The 27018-nt window shown below is 42.9% G+C and overlaps 1 protein-coding gene and 1 long non-coding RNA gene across 3 annotated transcripts in view; one reads left to right on the forward strand and one right to left on the reverse strand.

The window, feature by feature from the left end:
• The first annotated feature begins 1193 nt into the window (after positions 1–1193).
• The window catches only part of COA1 (cytochrome c oxidase assembly factor 1), a 61438-nt gene continuing 35613 nt past the window's right edge, over positions 1194–27018 (forward strand). The window contains exons 1-2 of one of the 2 annotated variants that reach the window (XR_014849865.1): positions 1194–1427; positions 1951–2021. The gene's annotated coding sequence lies outside the window, so the exon portion shown is untranslated. The remainder of the gene's footprint in view (positions 1428–1950; positions 2022–27018) is intronic. The other variant, XM_085051555.1, reaches the window with a different exon arrangement.
• On the reverse strand, positions 22538–25751 carry LOC146441364 (uncharacterized). The gene is made up of 3 exons (XR_014849869.1): positions 25664–25751; positions 22882–22979; positions 22538–22789 (listed from the first exon to the last, which is right to left on the reverse strand). It is a non-coding gene; the product is annotated as an uncharacterized LOC146441364 (long non-coding RNA).

Below are 27018 nucleotides of genomic sequence, written 5' to 3' on the forward strand. Positions count from 1 at the left end.
TGGAAGCTACTAAGAGAACAAACTGGCTTGGCAACAGCCCTGAGAATAATGCCTGACTCAACTCCTCAGCCAGGAAGCACATACAATAAATATCAAAGTAGGTAGGATGCACTAAGGAACAGCAGCACAACACACTCTGATGTTATTGGTACACTCATAATTTAATTTCAGATGAATCAAGACCACGAGCCAAAGCTCAGGATCATGTAATCCAGCAGTGCTCATACACACTTTACAAATGCCACAGCCTAAGTGCTGAGCTCAGGAACAGTGCTGGACAGCTCGTTTAAATAAACTCCAACAAGGACATCAGCTTACATGGAACAATGGGGAGGGATAAATCTGGAATTAAGAAGATGAGCTAAAGACAGCAGCGTTTAAATTAAATATTAATGTCAGTGTGTGGAATCAGAAGGCCAGATTAGATACAGAATTTTCTTTGGGGATTGCTGGACAGACACTGTTGGTTTTTTCAATTTGATTTGACTACATGGACAAAACAAGAGTGGTTTTATAGTGTCCCTTGGATCAGGGCTTGTCCTAGAAAAAATAATAATAAAGCACCACAAAAGAGAGCGGATCTTTGGCAGCAAGCTCAGGTGTGGTCTGGATGAGCAGCACGGGGCTGAGGGGATGTGTGCTGCGGGGCAGCCTGTGCAGCAGCAGTGGCTGGGGACTGCACCTGTCTCTTCACAGGCTGCCCGCAACCTGCCCCGAAGCTGAGGCCATGGCTGCGGGACACCTGCCAGCCCCGGGGAGGCGCTCACTGAGGAAACCCTCAACTCCACCATGGGGAAGAGGGACCCTCGGAAAATTCTGCTTGAGACATAGGCGGCCTCAGCATCACAATTACATGATGCCGCATTATGAGAAAGACATTAAGCTATTAGTGCCCAAAGGAAGGCAACAAAGATAGTGAAGGGCCGTGAGGAGAAGCCATTAGAGGAGTGATTGAGGTCACTTGGTCTGTCCAGCCTGAAGGAAACTGAGGGGAAACCTCATCAGAGACTACAATTTCCCCACGAAGGGCAGAAGAGAGAGAGGCACTGATCTCTTTTTTTGGTGACAGAACCCGACAGAACGGCATGGAGTTGTATCAGGGAGGTTTATGTTGGCTATTAGAAAAAAGTTCTTCCCCCAGAGGGTGGCTGGCCACTGGGAAGTGGCCACAGCACCAAGCCTGACAGAGTTCAAGAAGCGGTTGGACAATGCTCTCAGGCACCCGGACTCTCGGAGTGTGCAGTGCGGGGCCAGGAGCTGGACTCGGTGATCCCTGCGGGTCCCTCCCGACTCGGGAGATTGCCGGAACACTCTCCCCTCCGCCACTCGAGCGCCTCCCGCCATCGCCCCCTGCCGCGCCCCGCCGGCACCGCAGCAATGGCGGCCGCCCCGGCCCCCGCGTGAGCCCGACGCCAAGCGCCGCTGCCGTGAGTGGGGACGGGCAGCCGAGCCCGGGCGCGGCCAGGGCGGGACCCGCCGCCGCTCCCGCCGGTACCGCCGCACCAGAGCGAGCCCCGCCGCCCCTCCCGGCGGGCTCGGCCTGGCGCAACAGGGCGGCGGGGGGCGACCGGGGCCAGCAGCTCCGGAAAGGGGCGCGGGAGGGGTTTGCGCCGGGGCAGTTCCGTCGGGGCTCCGGCCGCGGCAGCGCCGCAGTGACTGCGGGGAGCGGCGGGCGCCTAGAAAGGCGGCGGGGGTTAAAGCAGGGGCACTGAGCGGTGGCAGCGCAGCGAGGGCAGCGGTGCTGTGAGGCGGGCGGCGGCTTGCTCAGTGACCCCGAGAGCCCCAAGTCATTTCCCCTCGGGCCCTGTTGATGATAATTGCACTTGAGATACATCTCAGCCGCCTTCAGAAGAGGGGTGCGAGGCAAATTTATCTAGCAAGCTACAAAGAAAGCCTGCTATGCAGAGAATAATCAGGAATGTGGTAGAAAACATCTCTTGTTTAAAACAGGCACAGGCCCACAGTGCCCGCGGTGTGGGGGAACTCGGTGGCAGGAGCAGAGCCAGACGAAACTTGAAAAGGTACGGCAAACATTAGGCAAGTTGGTTGCAGTAACTCATGCACATGGTAAGGAAACTACAGTCAGATTTACTTTGTTATTGAGGTATGGCTTGTGAAGCGATCAGGTTGTCTTGAGCACGTTTAATGTTCAAACACTGCAAAGGAAAGGGATTGCTGTGTTTCTCTCTCTATAAAATTGGAACTTTCCTGTTTAAGTCTGCTCTGAGCACTGAAGCAAACAAGATTTCCCCTATCCCTTCTTATTGGTGGGGCTAGTTGCTCCTGCTTTCCAGCCTAGTTGGTTTTATTCTTCTCATTCACATGAATTCTTTAAGTGCAAGAAGAGAGCATGCAACATGAAGTTTGAGTGGCCTGGGTTGCTTCTTTTTGAGCCAGTTTTTGAAGTGTTGGAACAAAAAAAAAAAACCCCTAGTCCAGCCTCAAAGGCTGGAGTAATAGCAGACTGGGACAGCAAGGTGGCTCTGTTCCACCGCCTGGCTGAACATCGTGCATCAGGCTTAGGGATCAGCTGGCTTTTTGCAAGTTGGTTTTTCCAGTGCATCGAGGCTTTCTGGACATGGCATGCACTGCAGCTGCACAGTTCAGCAATAGGATGGGAAAAGTGGCATGAGCACCCGTGTTCCAGCAGCAGCTCCTCAGACCTGCAACTACGCCTTGTTTTGAGTCTAAGCTTTGGCTCAAATTTGAACAGTAAACCAACGTTTCATACTCTGCAGTAGCCCGTGTGAAGGGTTCTCAGACTTGACTGGGGGTGTGGTAGAGACAGATGCATGCATATTGACAGATAAGAGAATACTGCCTTTCTGCCTAGAGATCCTGTTGCGGTAGTTAAGACTTGGCAAAAATTGCTGCCCTCACTATCTCAAATAATTAAGTGCTGAAATATCCCAGATCAGCCAAATTCCATTAAACACAAAGTCCAAAGAAAAGTTATCTTAAACAAGCAATGTACCAATTGTGAAGCTGTTGCATTTATTTCCCCGAGGAAGAAAGGATTCTCGTCAAGAGTGGGGTGAAGAGGTTAGCCAAACTTAATGTGTCATTTTTTTTGTTACATGAGCTTTAACTTAGACTACTGTAAATTGAATGACAAAACATGGAGAATGGAGATAAGGAGCTTTTGGGATTAAAAAATAAAAATAAAACCCAAAGCCTTTATTACTATCTTGCAGCTTTTTCTAAGTAGTACTTTGCTGTTGCAGTTCTGAAATTAATGAAGTGTGCATGGATTATTACTGAGTGTATTTTACTTCAAAGCTGGTTATTCCCCAGAAGACAGAGGCTTTGCATGTCTGTTAATACAGTACTTTCCAGGCCACTTTTCTAATACAAACTTCTGGGGTTTGGCTCACTGCCAGAGGAGCAAAATAGCATCCTTACCTTTGCAGCTGTGACCACAACACAAGAAGGAAGAAGAGCTGATGCTGGGGGTTGTTTTCACTGCACTTAAGGCACCTTAAGACTTGGAGCTGACACAAAGAGATGGGCCTACGCACACCCTCCCTAAGCAACATGTCTGTTAAGGCACTTGGCCTTTCTTTTATACCTGCCCCAGTTAGGCCAGCACAGGTGAATGCAGCTTATCTGTTAACCAGGACAGCTCCCTCCATGTGAGCATTGCTGTTGCACAGCAGCTTCCCTCATCTGCCGATGCTGCCTTTACCCAGTCTGCAGCACAGCCATCGGAGCAGCTCTGAGAATGTTTGGTGGCAGCTCAGCTTGCAGTTGTTCTGAGAATTAGGAGGAGGCTCTAGCTACAGATCTGAAGGCTGGCTGCATCAGCTCCAGACAACTTTTTTGTGTAGACCTCTCTGCTTGTCCAACTCCCAGCTGTCCAAGTACCACTATAACAGAAGTCAACCAATGATGTGTGAACACCTACTTTGAAATGCTTGCATATTCAAGCAAGTGGAAGTGGAGATGGGGAAAAGGGCACTTAGCAGGATTTTTCTATTTCTTTGTACTGCTGTTGGTGACTCGGTCTACAGGTTTGAGCTGTGATTTTGCATAAATGAGGAGGTTGCAGAAAAACGCTGTATTGTGTCAGTTTCTGGGAGGAGCAGTTACGTAACCATCAGGCTAATGTGGAGCTAACCTCGAAGAGGAAGTTTAACTTTTTTTTCTACACAGTATATTGTAAGGAATAGAAAATTCTTGAGAGTGTACTTCTGAAAAGTTACCTGATACACAAGAATACTGGAATATGTTAGTAAAATTTCAAGTTATCAGTTCAGTATTAATTCTTAGTCTTTTCCCTGTTGTGAGCAACTTGAAAAAGCATCACCAGCTACTTTAAACTGGCATTTGACTTGCATGTTTCAGGGATCCTTTCTGGTATTAGAATGTCTTAAGTGACAGAATACTTTCATCTGCTGTGGTGCAGTGGTGGTTTTTTAACAACTACACAGCACTAATAGCAGTTGAATTTAACTATCCCAACCCCCTTCCCCCAGGGCAGAGTAATTTGCTTTTCTTGGTGTTTAAGTGTTTTCACTAAGTGTTTGCATAGCATACCACCAGCTAAAATGCATAGTCCCTGTTTCCAGAGCTGTCTCAGAGTACTCTGCATATCCTCAGTACACAGCAGGTAATAGGAGTTTTACCCTACCTTTCTTACCCCTCCCTACACCAAATTAAAGGTCCATCCTTCTATTAATTTGATCACTGCACTAAACATAGTAAGCCCAATTATCCATTACATCAAAATGTATTCTGCCATCATGTTATTAGACCTCTTATAGATCAAACTGGAGGCAAGTGAACAGGGAATGTTTTCTTTTTTCCTATCTGTAGCTGTATCTGCTTTGAAGATTGGCTTTGTAAGCTTCTCCCATTAACTAACAAAGAGATAGAGATCTTCCACATCCCTGTGTGCCTTCTCCAGATGTGGATTAAGTTCATTAATGGCAACAGTAATCTCCCAGACTGTCTGACAGGTGTTGATCTGTGCGCCAGCACTAGTGCAGATTCTCACTTTGATGATGTTAAATGAGTGAGAGCCAAGAGCGTGGGTTTCAAGCAGATTGTCTCCATGCACTTTGGCATGAAGTTTTCAGATGGATCACCAGAAGCTGCACCACCAGTGAATGCCCAACAGTCCACAACTGATAGGTGGAAAAGTTCACGAGAGCAGGCAAGAGCTAACCTAAACAAACCACACACACAGAACCCATAGTGGGAACACAATGCTCAGGATCAGGTATTTTCATTTGCAGACTCGTGCTTATTCCAGATGTAGACATAGCCAGCAGTAATTACAAGAATCCAGTCTAGCATTAAAATAATTAAAATTGATATATTGAACTCTCCCAGAAGGAAGACCCGTAAGAAATGGAAATATCGATAGGGAAATTTGATCCAACAGAAGTCTAACACAGTCCCAATGACCTCACACCACTCCTTTTCAGTCTTTTAGCACTCTACAAGAGCCTCTAAAACTGGTTGTGTGGTATTGGTGAACACCACAAATTGAAGGTAAATACAGGGTGACACACCAAGATCTGGACTACTCAAAAAGATATGGTCATCTGAACAACATTCATTTTAATGTAACATGAGAGATCAATCACCTGAGGCTGGGAAATGTATGTAGGGTACCTTGGAGGTAGGAGAAAAGAAGAAGATACTCAGAATATAGAGGCATTTGTGGATACAGAGTGACTAAACTGCCAAATGATAGTTCAGTTTGGCAGGTTATAAGTAGAAGGAATGCAAGTCTTGCCAGAGATAAAAATTAATAGATTTGTGTCCTGTTCATCACATAAGAGAACCACAAAAGAAGTTTTAGCATTAAAACCAGGCACAGAAACATAAGTTAAAAGGTTAGAGAACTGCAAAAACCTACTCTGGAAAGCACGTGAGATAAGAGTGATTAGAATTCATTAGATAGGCTTAGAGGAAATTCAGATACTTTCCATACAGATGTGGTTTTTTTTTAGAGATTGTTGCTGGGCTGCTCTTCACCTACTGGGGAAAATAGTATAAGCCAGTAGGATAAAGACAGGCCTAGCCAGGTAAAATGTCAAGGATAATGTAGATGGACACACAATGAGAAAAACAAGCCATGAAATACCTTGTTTAGGAGGATGGTGTTTGTTCTTGAGGTCTAAAAATGAGGAACAGTATTATCTTAAAAATCCTCCATGTCTTGTCAGCTCAGTGCAGATGTCACTAAGTCTTACATGTAGCCTTGCTTTCTTTGATTGCTGATTTAATTTACTTCTGGCCCCTCTACAAAATGGAAACCTCTTCAAAATATATAGCTAGCATCTCTTCAGTGGCCTTTCCTGTAAGTACCCATGCCAAGCAGGTGACAGAGTGATTTTTCCTCTGTACTTAGAGGAAAGTACTCTGTGGTTTTCTACCTGCTCACCATTATCTCCAGCCATAATAAAGGCGGACTTTGGAGAAACATTTGCCGTATTTGGTTACTGGTTGTTCAGTAAGTATCTTATGAATGAGCATTCTGAGGAAGGAGACACATCCTGTCTTTTTACAGGAGCGACACAGCACTGTATTCACATGATTTAAGTATCACACGTTTAACTTCTAGTCAATAAAAGCTTTAGGCTTGAATTTTTGCCTTGGCACTTTAATATCATCTCTCCTTAGGATTCTTAGAGAAGCAACATGATGTAGTTCATACACGAACACATTTTGACTACTGAGTTTAGATGAAAGAATGATGTTGCTTATTCCAGTAGGACTGGAAAGCAACTGTGAGCACTTAGAACTACAATATTAGCTGTATGTGAGTTACTAGAGCTGCAGGTATCTAAGCTTAATCCTGGCATCCAGGAACATTTCCTTGGATTTTACTGGACACATACATTTATGGACACAGCTGTACAAGCACTGAGAGAGAAAACTATAAGCCTACGTGCTTCAGAGCCTGCACTACAGTTAAAAACATACTGCATACTAGCACAAGTGAAAGGGAGAGCTGCTATGTGCAACTTAATCATTACATTTGGTCTAGCAGTTGCATAGATACCAAACTCCTCTACAAGTGCTGGTTTGCTGTAGTACAACATTTCTACACGTAGTGTGGTTAGAGAGCCCACCTTAACAGATGCTTTAGAATAAATAGTACTTCTAAGATTTCCTGTGCTGTATAGGATTACATTAAGAAGATGGAAGCCATCACATACCACGTGAAAAAGGGTAATTAATAGCTTACCAAGAACCCAATATATACCACATAACAGTCTTCAGTCCTTTTAAAAAAAAAAATGTACCAAAATTTGTAGCCTAGAACATTTTCACTTAGTTTCCTACCTAAAGTAACTGTAGGCTCCTACTATAAAGTGACTCTTCTTAATACTAGAAGCTCACAGGTACTTTCTCTCAAATTTTGGTGCTTCCCCCCACTACTGTTTTTAACCTTTCTTCTTTGAGCCTCACAGATGCAAAGCTTTCAGTTGAATTAACTCTGCCTTATCCAGAAGTGGTGAGGAACATGTTTCTCTGAATCTTAAATCTTGCTAGGTATGAAGGACTAATGCTTAAAAAAAATAAGTTGCCTGAATTTCTGTTACTTTGGGAGTTTGGGGGTTTTTTGTTTGGTTTGTTTTGATTTGTTTTTCCAGTCAGAATTTCACAGGCTTCTGAGTAAATGAGTTCAGCTCCAGGGGTGTACACTATTAAACACAGGATGTTTGCTTCCCATGTTTATTACAAAATCTACAGTGATCTCCACACAGCTTCCATTTAATTGGAGTTCTGCCACCAACTTAAATAGGTAGCTCAGGTCCAAATTAATTAACAGAATGGAAAGGTTTACTCCAAGTGTGGGATGTAGTAGAAAGATTAGAAGCTGAGCAATTGCCTTTACGTGGTGAGCGTGCCCGAGCTTGATGAGGTTATTTCCTGAGCCTAAACTATAAACAACCAACCGTGCAAAGTTGCAAAACAGCATATGGGATGCATTTGCTGGAAATTATGACAAAAACTAACAATTTTCACCTCACTGAAGTCAGTGAAACATTTTCCATGTACTTGACTGGAGCCAGGATTTTGCTGTAGGTGCTTACGCTTCAACTTGCAGAAATTAATGCACACTGCACAGTAAATACCTCTGAAAAATATTTTAGCTCATCTCTTCCCCAGTTCTTCCTTTCTCTTTAAGCTGAATTTTAAATTGCTTTCCTAAACCTTTTCCACATCCATTCCCCTTTTTAAATCAGAAGCTGAATAGATATCCTTTCAGCATTCTGCTTGAGCAACACCAATGGTGTCACTTTTACACTGTACCAATCATGATGTACAATAGTATGATGTCTTCCATCTGAATTTCAAAGCACTTAACAAATATTAATTAAGTATTGTGTCTCTGTGAGGAATGTAAGTAATTAATTTTATAAGCCAACACCATTTAAAGGTGAGAGAAGGGTGGATTCTCATCTTAGTGCATAGCCTCTTACTCGTTTACAGTTATTTTCTTCCTGGGTGTCTAGACCTGAAATAAGTTCATTATACAGCTTTTGTAATGGCCTCAGTAACAGGAACATTTGTGAAGCTGAACTGCAACACACCTCTTGTGTATCCATTATGTGAAAGCATGCCCTCTCAAATTTGTTGTAAAATGTTATTGTGGTAAATCAAGTCAGTAGAGAAGAAAGATGAAGAATTTGAGACGTAAGCTCCAGCCCTGCCTTCACTTCATCAGAGCAGGTGCTTCTAAACTTGGTGTCCTATGTTTGCTTTTCTGTGAGTAGCAAAGGACTTCCTAGATGCTGCAGGCTTCCTTTTCCCAGACACATTTACTCTTTCCACCTGGTAATTGCATTTTGGCAGATTTTGTGGGCTTCATAAATTTGTCTGGGCTTTGTGGATGTGTGGTAGCTATAGAGACCAGACACTGCTGAACTGGTTGCTGCATGCCTGGGAGCTCTGGATGTCAGCACTGTGGGCACACAGCAGTTACAGGACATGAAGCCCCTTGCAGGAGCAGCTCTGTGTGTGTTCTGTGTGTGCTCTGAATCATGTGCTGTTCAGCCATGCATATGAAATGCAAAACATCAGAAAGAGCAGACTTGATGCAGACATATTGTGCAGCTACTGAGGCTGTGCAGTCAGCCCCATGCTTTCATGGGGGAACTATGTAGTTATTTGCATATAGATTATACAACCCCTGCTCCTGTGTATTGCAGCTGCTGCATGTGCTCACAATTTTTTCTACCCATGAAATCCTCTGCAGACCTATGGGATTTCTACTGCTCTAGTTTGCACTCCGATATACACACTTCTCCAAAGCAACACGACCCTTACTTGTTCCACTTCTCCTTTCAGTTCTCCCTTCCCTTCTAGTAACAGGTCCTTGCACTAAGACAATTCTTTCATGAGACACTCTCAGAGAATTTCAGTTTGCACAGAAGAGAGAGGTAGCAGTCCTCAGTCCTTTTTCCGTTCCAGGAGTCCTTGGTCTTGGTAATTCTGCTGCTTACCATGCACTGGTTCTGACATGTATTGGATCTCTCCATTAGCAACTTTGTCCTATTAGCCCAGAAGAAAAACAGCAGAAAGGTGGGTAGCTTTCTCTGGCATAGTAAGGTAAATAGCTGACTAAATGACAGATATAAGGTAGAGGATCAGCAAATGTGCCAAAGATACCAAGCTGTGCAGTGTGGAGAAAAGAGATGACACTTGACAGGCTTGAGAGGTGAGCCTGTGTGAGCCTCATGAAGTCCAACAAGGCCAAGTGCAAGGCACTGCAGATTGGTTGGGGCAATCCCAAGCACAAATAGGCTGAGCAGAAAATTGATTGAGAGCAGCCCTGGAGACAGGATGAGATGGGAAGCTTGACATGACCCAGCAATATGCACTTGCAGCCCAGAAATCCAACCGTGTCCTGGGCTGCATTCAAAGCAGCATGACCAGCAGGGTGAGGGAGGGGATTCTGCCCCTCTGTTCTGCTCTTCTCTCATGAGACCCTATGTAGAGTGCTTTGTTCAACATAAGAAGGAGATGGACCTGTTAGAACAAATCCAGAGGAAGGTTACAAAGATGCTCAGAGGGCTGGAGCACCTCTCCTGTGAAGACAGGCTGAGAGGGTTGAGGATGTTCTGCCTAGAGAAGAGAAGACTCCAGGGAGACCTTGGAGCAGCCTTCCTGTATCTAAAGGGGATCTAAAAAAGCTGGAGAGAGACTTTTTTACAGTCCAGTGATGATAGGACAAAGGGGAATAGTTTTAAACTGAGAGTAGGTTTACATTACATATTAGGAAGTAATTCTTTACTGTGAGAATGTTGGGACATTGGAACAGGTTGTCCAGAGGGATCCCTGAAAGTATTCAAACCCAGATTGGATGTGGCTTGAGTATCCAGATCTAGCGGGTAGCATCCCTGGTCATGGCAGGGGGTTTGTTGAAGTCCCTTCCAACTCAAACAATTTCTATGATTCTATGATCAGGGGAGTACCAAGCTGTTGCAAGTGCAGCTGGGAGGCTGGCAAAGAGATTGAGAGACCTGACCTCTCAGTTTTGCAAGTGACTTGTTAGATCAGCTTAGCTGCCTGTGAAGTGGTAATTCGATTTGTTTCTTTTACAGAACACAGGCCCTACATTGCCTCTTTTTCTCTCCTCTTTGTCATTTACAGCTATGTCATTCAATCTGAGAGAATCTGGGTGGATTCACAGTTTTTGTCACAACACCATATTAGAATCATATATTTGGAGGGCTTATCAAGGATTTTCTACATTGTTCTCCTACAGGCAATTGCATATAAACTTTCTTCCATGTGTTTCTGTGGCCTCACACCAGTTGGGTTATTTGTTTTTCACTGCTATTCATATGTTGGAGGCTAAAACCATTACTATAGTCATGTTCATAAACCTTTATGATTTTTAAATATGCTTACTTTAAATCCATTGTCTTGCTCAATTGAATTAGTTTCAAAATTGTACCTAAAGCTAACTACACCTCCCATGTTGTGTGGAAACTGCTTTGAAATTAATCAGAAATTTGAGAAGGTTCTGTTGGCTGCCTCAGAGAGTGTCAAGCACATGAAATATTCCTCCTACCCCCCTGGGAAATTAAGAAATAAATAAAGGAATAATACTTTTTTCCCCCTACTGCCTAACATCCAACTAGATTTGAACTGGAAGAAAATCACACCATGATGAAATCTGATTTTTGCTTCAATATTGTTTGAGAAATGAGGGAAGACTTCAGTGCGGTAATAACGCAGTTTAGACACCCGTCTGCCACAGTGGTGGAGCTCAGAAGATCAAAAGAGCATTCTCATCTGCTTTACATACACACACACCCAGTGTTCATTCATTAATGGCATACTTTTAATGTAGGTTATAACTGTACACATTTTACAACAAAGCAGTGCCATGAAGTCCCCTGTCCCAAGGGAACAGCATGACCAAACAAAAATGTCTGGTTGATTAAAGCATTCTCAGCGGCTGAGAACATCCCTAACCCTGACACGTTTTACTGTGAACTTTAAAAGGGTGGGAAGAATAACTGCACACCACCATCTTCACTTGATGGTATTGTTCAGAATGAATCCCCTACTGTAAAATAATCCCTGATAAAAGGTTTTCTAGCTTTCAGAAGTCATGCACTCAAAGCATACACAGTGAGGGTGTGTTGTAGTATCAGTGCTCTGTAAAGTATGTGCAAATTGGTTTGGGATTGCCCACCTGTTTTGGTGACAGAAAGTGAAAGTCTAGATATGTGTGTCTTAAACCAAATATGACCCATTTTAGGTTCTGAAGTAAAAGTGAGTTCATCCTTCCCTGAGAGAGGAAGGAGACAAAACCCATTGTGTTTTTCCTGATACTTATTCCATAGGCTCTCTAGTCTAAAGACCTAAACTTAACTGAAAAGCAAAAAGCCTATGGCAGGGGGTTTGGAACTAGACAAGCTTTAAGGTCCCTTCCAACGCAAACCATTCTGTGATTCCGTGATTTGCTTATTGGTTTTGCAATTTTAGAAAAAAGTTTTTCTCACCTCTAGTTGAGGACAATCCCAGTTGTAATGAGGTTAACTGGGCAGATTCCAGAACACACTCATTCCTTGCATGGTAGCATTGACTTTGTGGCAGAGCACCAGAAAGGGGTCTGGCCCTTTCTCTCCGTGAAAGTGAAAGTGTGTTAGGCAGGCGTTTCAGCACGCAGGGTTATGTGCCTTTGGATTGTACACAGCTAATCCTCTTTATACTTTGCTGACTGTAACCTGCTTAGTCTTACATGAAATGTATTTGTCGTCTTTTCCTGAGCCTGATCCAAAGCCTGTTGAAGTCAGTGGAAAGAGTCCAGGTATTTTTTCAGTAGTTTTGGAGCTGACTCTGTATGAACAGCTGGTCTAGCACTGAGTCTTCTAGTTGAAAGACAAGGAAAATAAGCAGCACCAAACCACATTGGACTCAGCGCTGTATTAAATATATAAATGAAAGTAATGTGAAACTTGTAAAACCAGACTGGACAAAACACTCTGAAACATGCTGGAGGGAGCAGTCTAGTGCTAGCAGGGGAATAAGTTAGCTATTTAATGATTTCTTTTCCATAGCTTTTACTTTTCCACATTTTCTGTAATGTAACAGTACTTTTTTCTCCTTGGGCGAATAGCTGTCAGACAGCAGCACTGGAATGAGAACATATGTAGTGTTTGCTTTTATCTTACATTACAAAAGAAGTATGAATACCTTGTGTTATTCCAAGTATAAAATTACAGGTGTCAAATCATTTGCTGTTTTAAGTGCTATGCCAGAAAAGTAATCCAGTAAAAATAGCTATGTCCTGTCCAAGCTGAGCAGTTAGTATTGTTATTAAAGTTTCTTGCATGGCTCCAGCAGTGTAGGATGGCACAAAACAAGTGTGAGAGACCAGCAAGAAACTTGTCTGGAATCACCCAGAGCATAGAAAGACAGGAGGATGGAAATGAGGTAAACCTAATGGCCCAAACTGAGAATCTGCCTGATCTGATTTACAGTTGGTTTGAACTTAAAAAATGCTGTTAAACAAAAGCTGGTTAACATCTTAGGGTCTGATTCTTACCCAGAGATCCCAAAAAATTAAAGCCAAGAGTGATTTGTGCTTGGTTCTGGGTAAGTATGTGGTTAACCTTCTGCCCTAAGGAATGTACCATTTAAAAAGTAGAAGAATATTTAGCTGGAAAGGTTGAAGGATTTGATCATCTCCAAATTACAGGTGGGAGTGCAAAACAGGGGTAAAGAAGGTTTGACTGGGTTAAACAGTCAGGGTCTGAGTTGTCAGTGGCAGAGAACCCTAGGTCCTGTCAAGTGCTTTGCAAGCAAGGTAATCCATACCTAACTGTGGTGTGGATGTGAAGTTGTGAATGAATGTAGGTGGTGAAGTTTGCTGTGGACCTCAACTAAAATAGGAGATACAAGAGCAGGTCATAGCGGAGCACAACATGAGGTTTTCACAACGTGAATTTTTCTTCAAAAGATCATGAAGAGCCACATACAATTTACTCAGCTTCTGGAAATTTGGTTAATAATTTTGTTGTCCATTCCACAAAAGCCGGGACAGAAGAAAATTAATATAGTAGATTATGTCTACCAGGGGGCAGAAGAATCACTGCTTTTAATGCTCTTTTTCAGGTCTTCAGAGCTACCATGAAACCTGGACAGAGACAGCTTGATTTGTTAAATTGGGAACATGCTGCTTCAGTCAGTATGGATGTTAGGAAGCTAATTAAAGGACATAGCAGCTGACATGTGAATATTTAATCCCTGTCATATCCCTTAAATTTATGACCAGTGTGAAGTAGTTCATATAGAAAAGAAACTTTTACTCCTGAATTCATGTGCTCCCAGATGAGATGTGTTTACTTTCATGGTAATAGTCTGAACACATTTTACCCAAAATTTTCAGGATTAATTTTGGCTGCCCTAAAAATCACTCCTCAAATCCTGGCTTTCTTCCCCTACTTCTTGAAAACCGTGGGAGTCATATTCGTTGTCCACACTGGTATTTTAAGTAACTGGCTTGAAGGGTGTGGCAGGCTGCACAGTATGCTGTGCAACAGCAGGCCAAATCCTGGTGCTTAGAGGCTGCAGTTGTGCTAAAAGGGCAGAAACACCAAGGACATGTAGTGCACCAAAACTTGCCTGTCCTGACACAGATAGTCAGGAACTGTCAAATATGTTGATTTACAGAAAAACTTTTCGTTTGGGTCCTCTTTTTTTTCTTTGCAAACCACATGCTCTTCCTGAATGTAAATACCTCAAGCTGCAATTTTAGGTTCGTTTTAGGTTCATTTTAAGTCCATTTTAGGTTCGTTTCCATTAATCTGTGAAAAAACTGTGCCAAAACCCAGAATCAGCTATGAAGGATAAATTGTGGGGGTTTTTTTTAATTTCTGAAAAAAAAAAAAAAAACCACAACCTCTCCAGTAGGTTTGTCAGTCAGTAGATCAAAGGATCAAAGGATGCATCTAGTGTACTTCGCTATGCTGTAACGTGAGCTATTTGTTCAATAGTTAGCTCTAGTTAACTAACATGACTATTCATTCTAAAATAAGCACTCAGGCAGTGTTTGCTCCCAGGCAAATACTTGTTCTGCTACAGTTCTTTCTCAGCTCAGCTGCTTCTGATCCCCTTTGCAAGTGCCGAAGTTGTTAGCCTTTGTAGTCATGAGAGTTAATTACCACTCGCTTTGTTCACTTTTCTGCATGGCCAAAAGCTTTTATGTCTTTTGCATGATTCGGGAGTGGAAAGACTTGCCTGCATTAAGGGACTGTTTCTTATGCAATATGTGATTATGAGTTGCCAAGAAGTGGTCTGCCACATGTGTGCTGGCAGGTTGGTGGCTGTGCAGCTGCACTGCTAATTACATGGCTGGGTTAGTTAAGCACAAGTGCATCTGTTGGTGGAGGTAGGCTCCAGAGCCCTGCAGGAGATTGAGGTTAGGTAAACTGGGCTACCTGGGATGTGGTGGCTAGAGGTGGCATCTGGGGACAGATGGGACGGATCTGCTGGGGATGAAGTCTGGACATGTGGAGAGAACAGCTACACACCATGATACAGGGCAGTGAGTAAGGAGCAGAGGAAGAAGCAGGCTGAAGCAATCTGTAGCAATCAGCTGTGCAAAGCATGGCCCTTTGGTATTGGGCTGGAGTCCCTTACTTTTGGGAATGTTTGTGTAGTAGGAGAGGAGCATATATTATTCTTTAGCTTTCATATCAGTCCAAGAAAATTAGGTTTATCTCCCAGCCCAAAAGCCTTGTCCTCACAGAAGTGGATATTCAAACACAGTGCTCAGCAGAGACTGCATACTTTTAGTATCTCTAAGCTCTGGAGTTTTTCCTTGAATTATGTTTTTTCTTTTCAGCTAAATAAACCATAGCAAAAGGCCTTTCACTGTGTGCTAAGATATTCTCAAGTGCTCTTGTTTCCAAGGGTGACTTTACTGGGGGCAACGATGCAGTCTCAGAACAGAGCTCTTACGTGTCCCAGTTACAGAATTACTTCCTGTGCTGCTGACAGCTTGATTTGTGAAAGAAAAAAGAATAGCAAAACAAAACTGAATCCACAGCCTGTGCAAGAGAGAAAAACACAGACTTGCTGTGCTTTAGAGAAAGTGTCAAACACAAACATTTCAAAGGAGGAAAGATTCTAGTCTTCATATACATGATAAAAATCCTTTTACAAGGATAAGTCAAATAACTGTAACTATTTTTAAGCTTTGGAAGTTTCCTGTTTAATACCTATGGGATAAGTCTGTGCAGCTAGCTGGAGGCCAGTTTTAACCTTGGACCATTGAAATCTGTTGACCTGTGTTTGGTACAGAGCTGGGCATTGTTGTTTTTTTCCTGCTTTGAAATAAGGCATATATGGGAAATCTCTAGCACCGCCCTCCCACCCCCACCAAATCCACGTGTCTGACTGTGTGCTAGACCTGCTTTACTTAACTGCCAAGTGTTGCAAAGTAGCCAAATATTGGAAATGCTGCTAATCGAGCAGATGTCAGACTTAGAAACTCATCATTGTATCTTTATACTGAATCTGGTAGATACTAAGAGGACTTCAAGTGCATGTCTAATTCCAGAGCTTTAGGCTTTAGACTTTTTTGGCTTTAGACTAAGAAGTAGTTGTAGAAAAACAAGACTGAACTGAAGTGTTCTGCTGTTAAACAAGCAATTTTATTTCTAAAGCAAAATCTCATGGACTACAGGGCTCATGATTCATAAATCTGGTACAGTGCTGAAGGAAGCTGTGTTTTGATTTGCAGCTTATAAAAACAGGATTTTGCTAATAAATGTGTTCTTCAGAATTACAGAGCAGCAGATTCTTAAATATGGAGGTCATGGCTTAGTTTTGAACAGTAGCTTCCTATGATTACTGCATGCTGTGTTTTTATGATAGGTGAGACAGCTTCGTCCTGGCCACTTAGTTACGTCATCATTAAATGGAGAAATGGAATTGGGATGACCTAGTCTATAGAGGGTAGAGCAAACAGCCAAGCACTGCCATTGGTGAAACAAACTTGCTTTAAGCACATTCTCTAGTTAATGTGAGTCATTGGTCATCAATTATGTTTGTTCTCTTCTTCCTCCTCTGTCTTTCCCTGAGCTGTATTATAAAGCAGTGCTGTGACTGGAATTAGGGGTGCATTATGTGGGAGTGATCCTGACAGCAGGCAGGGATGGGGACTGTGGGCAGGGACTGAACCAAGGCACAGGGAGACAAGCAGAGCCCAGTTTGCGAGAGCTGCTTGAGTGAAGTATTGCCTCTTAAGGAGGGTTCTGGAAGGATGTATCCAACCATGGATAAGCCATGCATTTGTCCAGCAACTTCCTTGATGCCTGTTCCCTGTACTGCCTCTTCTACCTGCCATCCCTAGAGTTGCCCCGTTGCTTTTCTCCTACTGCAGGCTTTGGTCCCAGACTGGGTATTTGTCTCTCTGTCATTGCCCCATCCTCAGATGTTCACAGTGGCTCACAGTGCACAATTTTTTGTAAAGTCAGCCACATATACAGTTTTGAGGATGCCCTTCTAGCATGCTCTGAGCTCAGAAATCCACTTTCATCAATTTAATTCCCTTATAAGAATGTGCCAGAAATGTTTTCTTCCCATAGCATGTCTGTGTACACATGTATGTTCATCTGTGTATCTGTGTGTATATTCCATTATTAACAGTGGGCATTAAGTGTAGGCATCAGGGCTGAAATGGACTGTAAAATTTCCATGCCATCTGCCCAAACAGCATACGGGCTTCAGAAAGAATGCTCAGATGTTTATGAAAGCTGGACTGGATGATGATGATGATGATGATGATGATGTCATCTCTGTGTAGGGGAAAACACTCATTTCTCAACTGGCAAACTTTTTTGAGACTTGGCAATGTTTGCTTATCTGATATACTGTCTTTCAGATTTGTAATTCCAGTTTTCTGCTCTGTTAGAGCAACATGTAGATTGAGCAAAACAAAGTTAGTAACGTGACAAAATGTTTTGATATATTGTCTTAATTCAGGAGAGAGTTTCTCACCTTTCCATGGGAGAGAGCTTGTTGTCAGCCTGGGCTGAGACTGCAGCAACCTCAGTTTTGGTGACAGCAGCTGTGTCATAGGTTTTGTTCTCCCATGGAACCATGGGACGAAAGCAGCACCAGGGGTGGCGTTAGGGTGCCAAACCTGTAGATTGAAGAATACAAATTCGATTATAGTATTGGTTAGGCTGTTAGCGAAGTTAGCCAATTGCATTTGTGTTGAGCAACACCCAGAGCCTGCTGGAGCCGGTGGGAGTTTTGCCATCAGCTTCCCTGAGGAGTAGGATTTTGCTCATTGTTTAAATTAGCCATATCTTCACGGGAGCATATGGGAGCAAATGCAAAGGTCTTGAATTGAAGAAACCAGTAAGCAGCTTTATGCATCTACTTTGTTACACAGGTAAAATCTGAAATAGCAAAACCCAACTGCTAAACCTTCAACACATCTCCATAAAACCTGTGTTAGTCAGAGTATTCTTTTCCATTTTATTTATGGCCTTGGCTGCCTGAATGAGTGCATCTGGTGCTCAGATGTCTGATGCCCTTATTGTAAATCAGTTAGCTTGAAAAACTGCACGTGCTGTCAGATCTTTGCTGTGCAAATGCCAGGCTCCATAGTTGAGGTGCTTTTGTGTGTGCATATGTTTTTTATGTGAAAAGGCTCTTGAACTTTATGCATAAACAGTGTTCTCTGTCTCTCTCTATTTTTTTCCCCTCCCTCTTTTGTTACAGGCAGTGGACTAGCATTGAATATTCAGGGAAAGCTCCCCAGGGAGATTAGGGACATGGACAGATTTTAAACAGAGCCCTAATGCATGGACATGAAAGGACAAACATTCTATTGGGAATACTAGCGCAAATTCCCTGCTTTGGGGTCAAAATGCATTAAATAGCTGCTTGCATGTTAAAGATGCTTTTAAAATCAATACAGACCGAAAATTATAAAATTTATAAATAGAGATGATGCTCAGTGAGAGTAGAAGTACTTCAGTGACCCCTTTTGTTATAAATCATATAACAGTATATGGCAGTGCCAGATAGAAGTCCATCTATATATCCGTTTCTGCAGGGCTCAGAATCCCAGATGCCTCTGAAACTTACTTCAAGCAGGATTTATCCATATCCTTCTGTGTCATGGAGGGCTATGGGAACTGAGAGTTAACAGCAGTAGGAATTAGATGCCTTGACATGAGTAAACTGCTGTTATAATCAGTTACTCTGATTACACTGATGTGGAAGATATCTTATTGCTATATTCTAATCTACATTAGAAGAAATTGAGTGAAGCCATTGCACAAACAAGCAGTAACAATACATAAATATTTGGGGCTGCTGTGCAGCAGCTAAACTCAGGTACTGAGTCCAGCTGTAAAAACTGGCAGCCTTGATGGGTCAGGATCTGAAACTGGGTTGCATTACAGCAACATGGCAATATCAAAGCTGCAGAGTGGCTTTAGTTTCCACACAGCTGGTATTTATCATATATAGATGTGTGCATATTTAAGAATAAATGCAATTAAACAATATTTCATTCTGAAACAAATGTATTGCCTTACCATTGCTGCACATTTGCTTAATGAGTCCTTCAGTCTGACTCCACATTACTGCTGAGCCCTGTCCTCTGAAATGGAAACAAGTGTCATTTGTAGTGTAGAAGTGAGGCAGCATTTGTATAATACTTAGATCATTTAAGTTCCCATTGCAGACCACATTTTATTTTGTGTGCATTTCATAAGGCCCATGGTCTCTATTGCCACTGTCTCGTGTTGTGGTAATCCCTTAAAAAAGCTGCCACTAAATTGAGGCCCTTTGTTTTAGATGCTGCATGCTTGCTTGATGCTGGTGCTGCAAGCATTTGACAGCTTCAAAGTCCATATTTCATAAGTTCCATCTTAGTTTGGGGCAAAAGAACAAGTCTTCTGTGTGGAGCCCTGCAGCACTGTGTTCTGCAGCCTGCAGCTTTTTATTGCTGCCTGCTTCCTGACTGTCCCCATTTTCTTTTTGGCTCCTCTTTGTTTTCTACTGGTTCAGCCATTTTTTTCTAACCTCACAGCTTTTTTCTAGCCTGCCACTCCTAATTGTGCTCTTTAAACCATTCCTTGGAGATATCTTCTCTGCACTAAAAGTAGTTCCCAAGCTTATTCTGCAAGCCAGTTTTGAGCGCTGTGTTGGGTGTATGTATCCCATTTGCCACTTGGAAGACACCATTTAAGTACCACTCTGCAGCTATAAGAAATGGAGCTGCATCTGCTGTATGTGGGAGATAAATTTTGGATTGTTTCAGAATGAGGTGGCCTCTCTAACTTTAGCCTTGCTCTCACAAATGCCTGTGGTGAAACCACATGCAACAGTTTGTGTTTTGGGTGTTACAGAGCACAATTCTCTGTGAGAACACAACTGCTGTTGGCATAAATGACAACATGATATCTTCACTCATACATGGCCATTAAAGCTAATTGATTGGCCACCATGGCGAGTCAGATTGCTTTCCACAGGCTCAAATAAACACTTGCTGAAATAAATACTGTGAGCCCCTGTGACGGCGCTTTTGGTGTTAACCAGGGTGCCCTTGCATACCTCTGCTTTTCATCCCTGAAATGGACAGATGTTTCTTAAATGAGTCTTGTGTCTACTTGTGCCAGGCTTGGGTGTTTCACAGAAATGTTTGAAGAAGACGAAATGCTAGAGGCAGGGAACATTCTTGCGAGCTTGCGGTAGGTACTTTTCCACAGGAGGTGAGATGCACTGTGCAGCCATCTTGGGTTCTGCTGCTGCCACCCTGCCGGGGCAGCTGCTCCCTCACTTACGTGCTACATGATGATGGATTAAAAGGGAGGCGGGGAGGAACCAAAAACAGCAGGACTAGGGAGTGAAATTTAGCCACTTTCCACTTTCCTTAGCGTTCTTCCATCCGAAGAAGGTGAATAACGCTTGCACGTGTGTCCAGAAGGTGGCACCGACAGCCCGAGCCTGCCGGTAGCTCTCTCTTGTCCAGCCCAGCCGGGAGGGCACCGCCGCCTGCTTGGAAACACCCTCGCTAATCCGAGGTCTCAGCCTCCTTAAAGGCTCTCAGCCCTTTAAGCCTGTAACTAAGCCTGTGCTCTCATTGCCTGGCTCCAGTCTGAGCCCACGGGTGACAGGCTTGGGGAGTGACCAGTCATCGATGTGACTGGGATCTTGGGACTTTGAATAAGCAGCTAAGTCCTGGCAGGAGCAGAAGCTCTAAGCAGCAGGATCTTTACCTCCTCATTACAATATTAGTTTTGCTGTTGAAAAGGACAAATGGTGTTTGAAGACATCATTCAGGGTTGCTTTTTTTAAAACCATGTCTTGCAACAGATGTATTATTACACATGCTGGCAAGCATTTCTCAGGTGTCACAACTCCAAATATTAGAAGAAGAGATAGTACTTTTTTTTCTCTGTTTTGGAGAAATCCTTGTAAATGTGAACGGTAGACTTGTTGCAGGGGTTTCGCACCGTGATCCAAGACTTTCAACCAAAGCATGGTGTGAGGAGACTCCTAGGTGCTGAAGGGCTTTCAGTTCAGCATCCCTGAGCAGTGAAACTGTTTTTCTGCAAAGGAGAGTAGATAAAATTTTTGAGCATGCTTGCAGAGTCAGATGAGTTAGGCTTTTCTGCAAGAGTTAGTTTGGCTGTTACATTTCCTTTCTTGAGATGGAAGATAGCTTTCTTAATTTAGGCAATGGTTTTCCAACCTCAGAAACCACAGTGTTCCATGTGAAATTTTGGAGATATCCTGCTCTCCATGTTGGCCAGTCTCTCCCCACTTTCCCTTACTAGCATTGCTGCTCCTGGTTGGTTATAAAAGAAAAAAAACCCAACATATTTTTTTCCCTCTTTTCTTCACCCTGTCTCACTTCAACAGGAGCCCAAAGCACTCTCCTGTGCCTACCACTTGGTAGCTGCTGTGGTAGGAAGGAGAAGGCAGGCACCAGGCCAGCTACCAGTTGCAGTGCCAGTGCCAGCCCTCATCTTTGAGCCACTGCCCTCTACTCCCTCCATGGCAGTTGTTCAGTTGTGAGCACTTAGCAGGCAGGAGCAGATATTTGAGGGAAAGCAGTGGTTGGCCTGCTGATCATGTTGGTCACTTTTGGAAAAAAACCCAACAAAACAACATCCAAAATACCCCCAAACTCCCAAAGCTCTCTTCTGTGCTGGCTCTTAGGCACTATTAGTTTTCATCTAGTGGCATGAGATTGAAAGGCTGTCTGGAATGAACTCCTCATATCTGGGCACAGTGTGTTACTGTGTGCCTTCACTTTAACAGTGTCCTGAAAGGACCCTTTTTCTTTATAGCTGTACACTGAGTAACTAGAAGTAGAGGTAATTGGGTTCATTTAAATTTTAAAAAGGTTTTACCACTAGGGAGGAAATGTATAGGTTGAATATAAGGAGTAGAGAAGTTATTTCGAGTTTCACAGTTGACTTCATGCTGGAACAGCTTGCGTTTTCCCAGGTGCTTATCTGCTGTTGATGGCTTTTGGCATTGTGTATATGCAGGAAGGCAGAACATGCAGCTGGACAAGAGGGTTGCATACAGAGAGAACATTTTCGACCTTGCAGCAACTTCAGATCTTGCAGTTCCTTCTTATTTCTTCCCATGTCATTTGTTTCTTATATAGTTTCCTTGCTTGGCATTGTTTAGCGGTTGGGCCTCTTGTTTTTGGGTTTTTTTCCTTTTTTTTTTTTTCTCTTTTTCAGTCTTTTTTTTTTTAAATTAATGTTGCTGGTTTACACCACTTCTGATAGATTCTTTATCACCTGCTCCCTTCAAGGCAAACTGCAGGGCTGCTTCCCTTCTGTAGCAGCTGTGCTGCAGGATTGCTGATGAGGAACAAAATGGGAGCTACTGAGCAGTCATTTGAAGGCTGGCTATTAAAAAGAAAAAAGCTAGCTAATTAGAGCTTAGAGGAAGAGGCAATACTTTGTGCAAAAACACCAGAAGGTAGGCCCTCCAAATCCCATACGCTCCCTGTAAATAGCTATAATTAACCCCACGGTATTCAATTTATTAATTAAAATTTAATTAATATTTTCTGTTCTTGACAATCATTTTAGAGGCGGTCAGGAAAGCACGGTGGCAGCTGGGTTTCCATAGAGCAGCAGTGACATTCAAAAGGGCAGAGGCATAGGAGACTCAGTCTCCCAGTCATACCTGTGATAATACAGAGCTGAAACTGGCCACTGGATTTCTGGGAAAGGAGGGGAGGATGGGGGATAATGCAAGCTCCAGCGTTCTCCTGCACATTTACAGACATCACAGCACTCCCCTGGATTATCTGAAAGTGTGAGAGAGAATAGTGGAAAATGTGTATTGATTCACCCCACTCCTTTCTCAGTATCATCTTTACTTACTCACCAACTTACATACCCACTGAGGGCTGCTGTACAACACTGTGTTCCACTTGGGTTTGATGTTCTGCTTGCTGCTCTGTCTGAGTGAGACACCTCTCCTGAATTTCATAGACCCTGTCAAAGTAGAACAGTTATTGCTTAAAAATGCTGTGGCTGAACTTGGCGCACTGCTCTTCTTCTCCAGGAATGGTTTTCCTGGTCATTCATACTACCCATGGTGAGTATGCCAGACACCCATCAGTGTCGGAGTACTCTTTTGGAACAAATCCATTGGTATCCCTAATGGGAAATGTGAGTGTTGTCAGCTATGTAGATCACTCCAAGATTTGCTCCAAACAGATAGGATAGGTGTGGAAGACATCAAATGTGTTTCCTTCAGCAAGGACAGTGCTTCATCATTATTGAAGGTTAGGCAATAGTGTAATTTGTGGTCTGCCCCATCCTGTTCCTAGAGCACACAACAATTTTATTTCTGGCATTACAGTTTTTTGACACAGGACTGCTCTGATGGCCTGCAGCTTACACTTGTTAGTACTCTTCATACTTTGAACTGAAAATATCCACCCAGCCCATGAACAGAAAATACTGACTGTTAGCTACAGGGTCATGAGAAGAGATGCAAACTGAGCACTGTGCAGCGTGAGTGCAGCCAGCCCACTCAGTAGGGACCAGTGTGGTTGTGAGCCATCCTGCAAAAACTGGCCTCTGAGCAAGGGTCTGTAGTACATGTCTGGTGAGAATAGCCATGAGGTAAAGGAGGTCTTTTATTCCCCTTTTGACAGAAGGGTGCATACTGAATCAGCAAGAGAATGTACTCGGAGTGTGTTGAAAACAGTTCTCCCTGGTCACAGCAATACTGAAACTCTTTCAGTACAGAACTGCTAAGAGAAAGTGGGAGAGGAGGTGGGACACAAGGACCATCATCACAAACACCTTCTTCTCTTTGCTCCTCTGGATGAAACATGAGGGGTTAGGCAGGTTTTGGTATACCTGGTGGTTCAGGCCCTTGTGGTAGTGAAGTAGCATGACATCTCTCAATCCCAGGGAGACAGGCACAAGCTGTTCAGTGCTATGAGGCCAGAAGTGCTTCTGAGAACACCCAGGAGCAGAACTGGAGTTTTCCAGTGAACATGAGTATTAGAAAAGATGAGTATCACAATTTGTAGTCTCTTTAGCCTCCAGACTTTGGTGCATAAATGCAAATTTAGGACCATCACAGATCCTGCTCGTATGGTCTGTCCTATGGTCACACAGGAAACCAGCCTCAGACCCATCAGGCCATGAGTCACATCTCCATCGGATGTGTTTTCCCAGGTGTGGCAGTGTAGGGCTAGAATGAACAAGTTCTCTGCCTTTGTGTGAAAAGAAGTCCCTCTGATGACCTGCAAAGGTGATCACACAGGGCTGTCCCTGTTCTGCCAGTAGCAAGGCCAGAAGGGTGGAGATGAAGATGCCATTGCTATTGCAGTGGTTCTGTTGGCATCAGGCTGGGACATCTAATGTGGCAATGTTGAGTCACAGCAGCTTGTAATCTTGTGTTACCACACATGATGAAGCAGGCCTGATCCATTGTTAAACTGTTGGTGATTCCAGATAAATTTCAGCAGAATTGAGGGAGATGGAGTCATATGCTGAGAATCACTGCAGACTTCACCCTGAAATGAAGCTCCAAAAGACCACAGTAATTGTCCAAAAATTATTGCAACTATTGCCTGACTTTGCTTGCATCAGTCTTTCCTTTCTTTCTTCCTTCCTTTCTTCCTTTTTCTCTCTCTTTCTTGTCTTTCTCTCTTATAAATAATTTTAACCAAATTTTTAGAAAAGTACTTCCTGTACGTCACAAAAATTCATCCATTTTTCAGACTTTTACAGAGAGAGTAGAGGGAAAGAACAAACCCTGGGCAACTCACTGCTAAGTTTTGAATCTGACATGCAGAACAGCAAATTCATCCAAAATGAGCTTTGCTTTACTGTTAGTCATTTGTACCAACCTGCAATTAAAAGGCTCAGCATTTGTTCTCATCGCTTTCTGAAATTACATTTTCCACTTCCTAGGCCCTGGCCTCAGGCATTGGATTTTTTGAAGCAATTGTGCCATGGTAATTGATGTTTAAAGATGAATGTTGCAACTTCTAAAACAGTGTGTTGCTGAGTAAACATACAGCAAAGAGAATATGAAAACGACAAGACTTTTACTGGAAGCTGCAGAGTTAGGAGACATTATCCTTAGAGCTCTTATATCTACAGTATATTTGATTACCCCCTCCTCCATTCTTGCAGATGGGGGAGACACCCATGCTTAAAAAAAGCTGAGGAAAATAAATATCACATTTAATCTGTCATTTCTTTGTGCTACTGACTCATCACCCCAGAAAGCTTGTTGGGAATGATTAACTCATACAGAGAGGGAGGAGACAAATCTTTGACAAATGGTCTGTAGCTATAACACGACCATTTTGGATTTTTGCAAAAGAGTGGGAGGACAAGGAATAAAATAAGAAGGGAGGAAGGGGTAAGAATGGAAGGGGAGAGGGCAAGTTGTACTCATAAGTTCCCTTTCTAGGTCACATCCCTTCATTTGCCATGAGTCTGCCATTTCTCTGTAGATGCCACAGCTTCCAGTCTGTTGCTAACCCAGCTGGATTTACTTGTGACAGCAGCCCATCCTACACAGGGCTTCTGTATGTGACAGAAGTGCTCCTCAGCAACATGATCTGAATCTCACATTGCAGCATTTTTTTTGTGCTTTAGAAATTAAGTTGCTGTATCACCCCTTTCTAACAGAAATTATTACTTACAGAATCCAACTGAAAAGGCAAATGGGAAAACCAGCAACGTCAGCATTTCAGGAAGGGGAAAGGGTAGTCTGGATTGAGATTGCCTCCCTACTTTAGGCATCTGACTCGGGTATTGCAATCCTGATTCAGACCTTTTGGAAGACACACCTCTTGTCTAATGTTTCCCAATAGGCTGGCATGATGCAGCTCCCTCTTCACCTGAGACTCCTAAGACAGGAAAAGTGGGAAAGCACTCTTGAGACAGAGTAATTTCTGTAAAATGAGGCAGGGGGTTCCTGCTGTACCATGGGTGGGTTGCTGTTTTTCATACAAAGAAGTGTTTCCTGGTCTAGCAAAGGCCAGTGACAAACTGCTAAACAGATCAACTGGAACAAGAACACAATACTGCTTTGAACTGCTTTTCCTTCTTTTTTTTCCTTTCCTTTTGTGTCTTCCAGAATAAAATTCCCATTCCAACATACAACTGGAAGGTTGGCTAACTAAGTTTGAAGTAGGTGCTCTGGACTTTGCTACTCTTTGATGTTCTTTTTGCTCAGAAGAAACCAAAACCCAAAGAGCTATTGGAAGAACTCCATGTGTCTGATTCTGCATTTAAGTGGAAAAATGGAACCTCCCAAATAATCTTGCCTTTCTGGAAGTGAAATTCAGGCTCTGAGAAAGATTAGTAAGAGACACATTCAGCACTAGTCATACTCATTTGGGTAACAGGCAAGTTTCTGCCTGTGCTCATTTCTACTATTCGTTATGAATGTGTATTGGTGACTTCCTAAGAAGTAATTCCAGCAGAACAGTAAATGAAGTATTGTCTTCTGCTTTATTAATTTCCCTGTTCTTTTAGTATTGTTTATATACCATCAAAAGCGTGCTGATACATTAACTTGGTACCCAGTGCTTGGCTATTTTACTATCCATTGCTTTAGTTATCTGTCCAGACTCCTGATCCTAGAAGGATTAAGCTAATTGTTAGATGATTTTGCTGGTTTTGGTTTTGAATTGTTTTGTTTGTTTGTTTTTATGACCTCTTTAAACATTTTCCAGTAAAGATGAGGGCCTATTTGTACTAAATTTATGCCTACTTGCTGAAAATAGCTTGCTTGTGGTTTTTTTTCTGCTGATTTTTCAGAGATCTCTTAAAAAACATAAGTCCAGAAAGCACTTCTAGAGGATGCAGGGTGTTAAACATGATCGTTCAGATCATTCAGCATTATGCTAAATTGAAGCAAATGGAATGGAAAGTGCTTTGGTATTAAAAGAAGTGTGTCTTTCAAGAAATATTTAATCCTAAACAGATAATTCAAGTGGAGTGTAATAAAGACTGCTTCAGCTAATGAGAAGATTTTGTTGAACTCAGTGGG

The sequence above is a fragment of the Lichenostomus cassidix genome, chromosome 2, assembly GCF_008360975.1.
Source record: "Lichenostomus cassidix isolate B80296 chromosome 2, HeHo_3.0, whole genome shotgun sequence".
Classification (NCBI taxonomy): Eukaryota; Metazoa; Chordata; class Aves; order Passeriformes; family Meliphagidae; genus Lichenostomus; species Lichenostomus cassidix.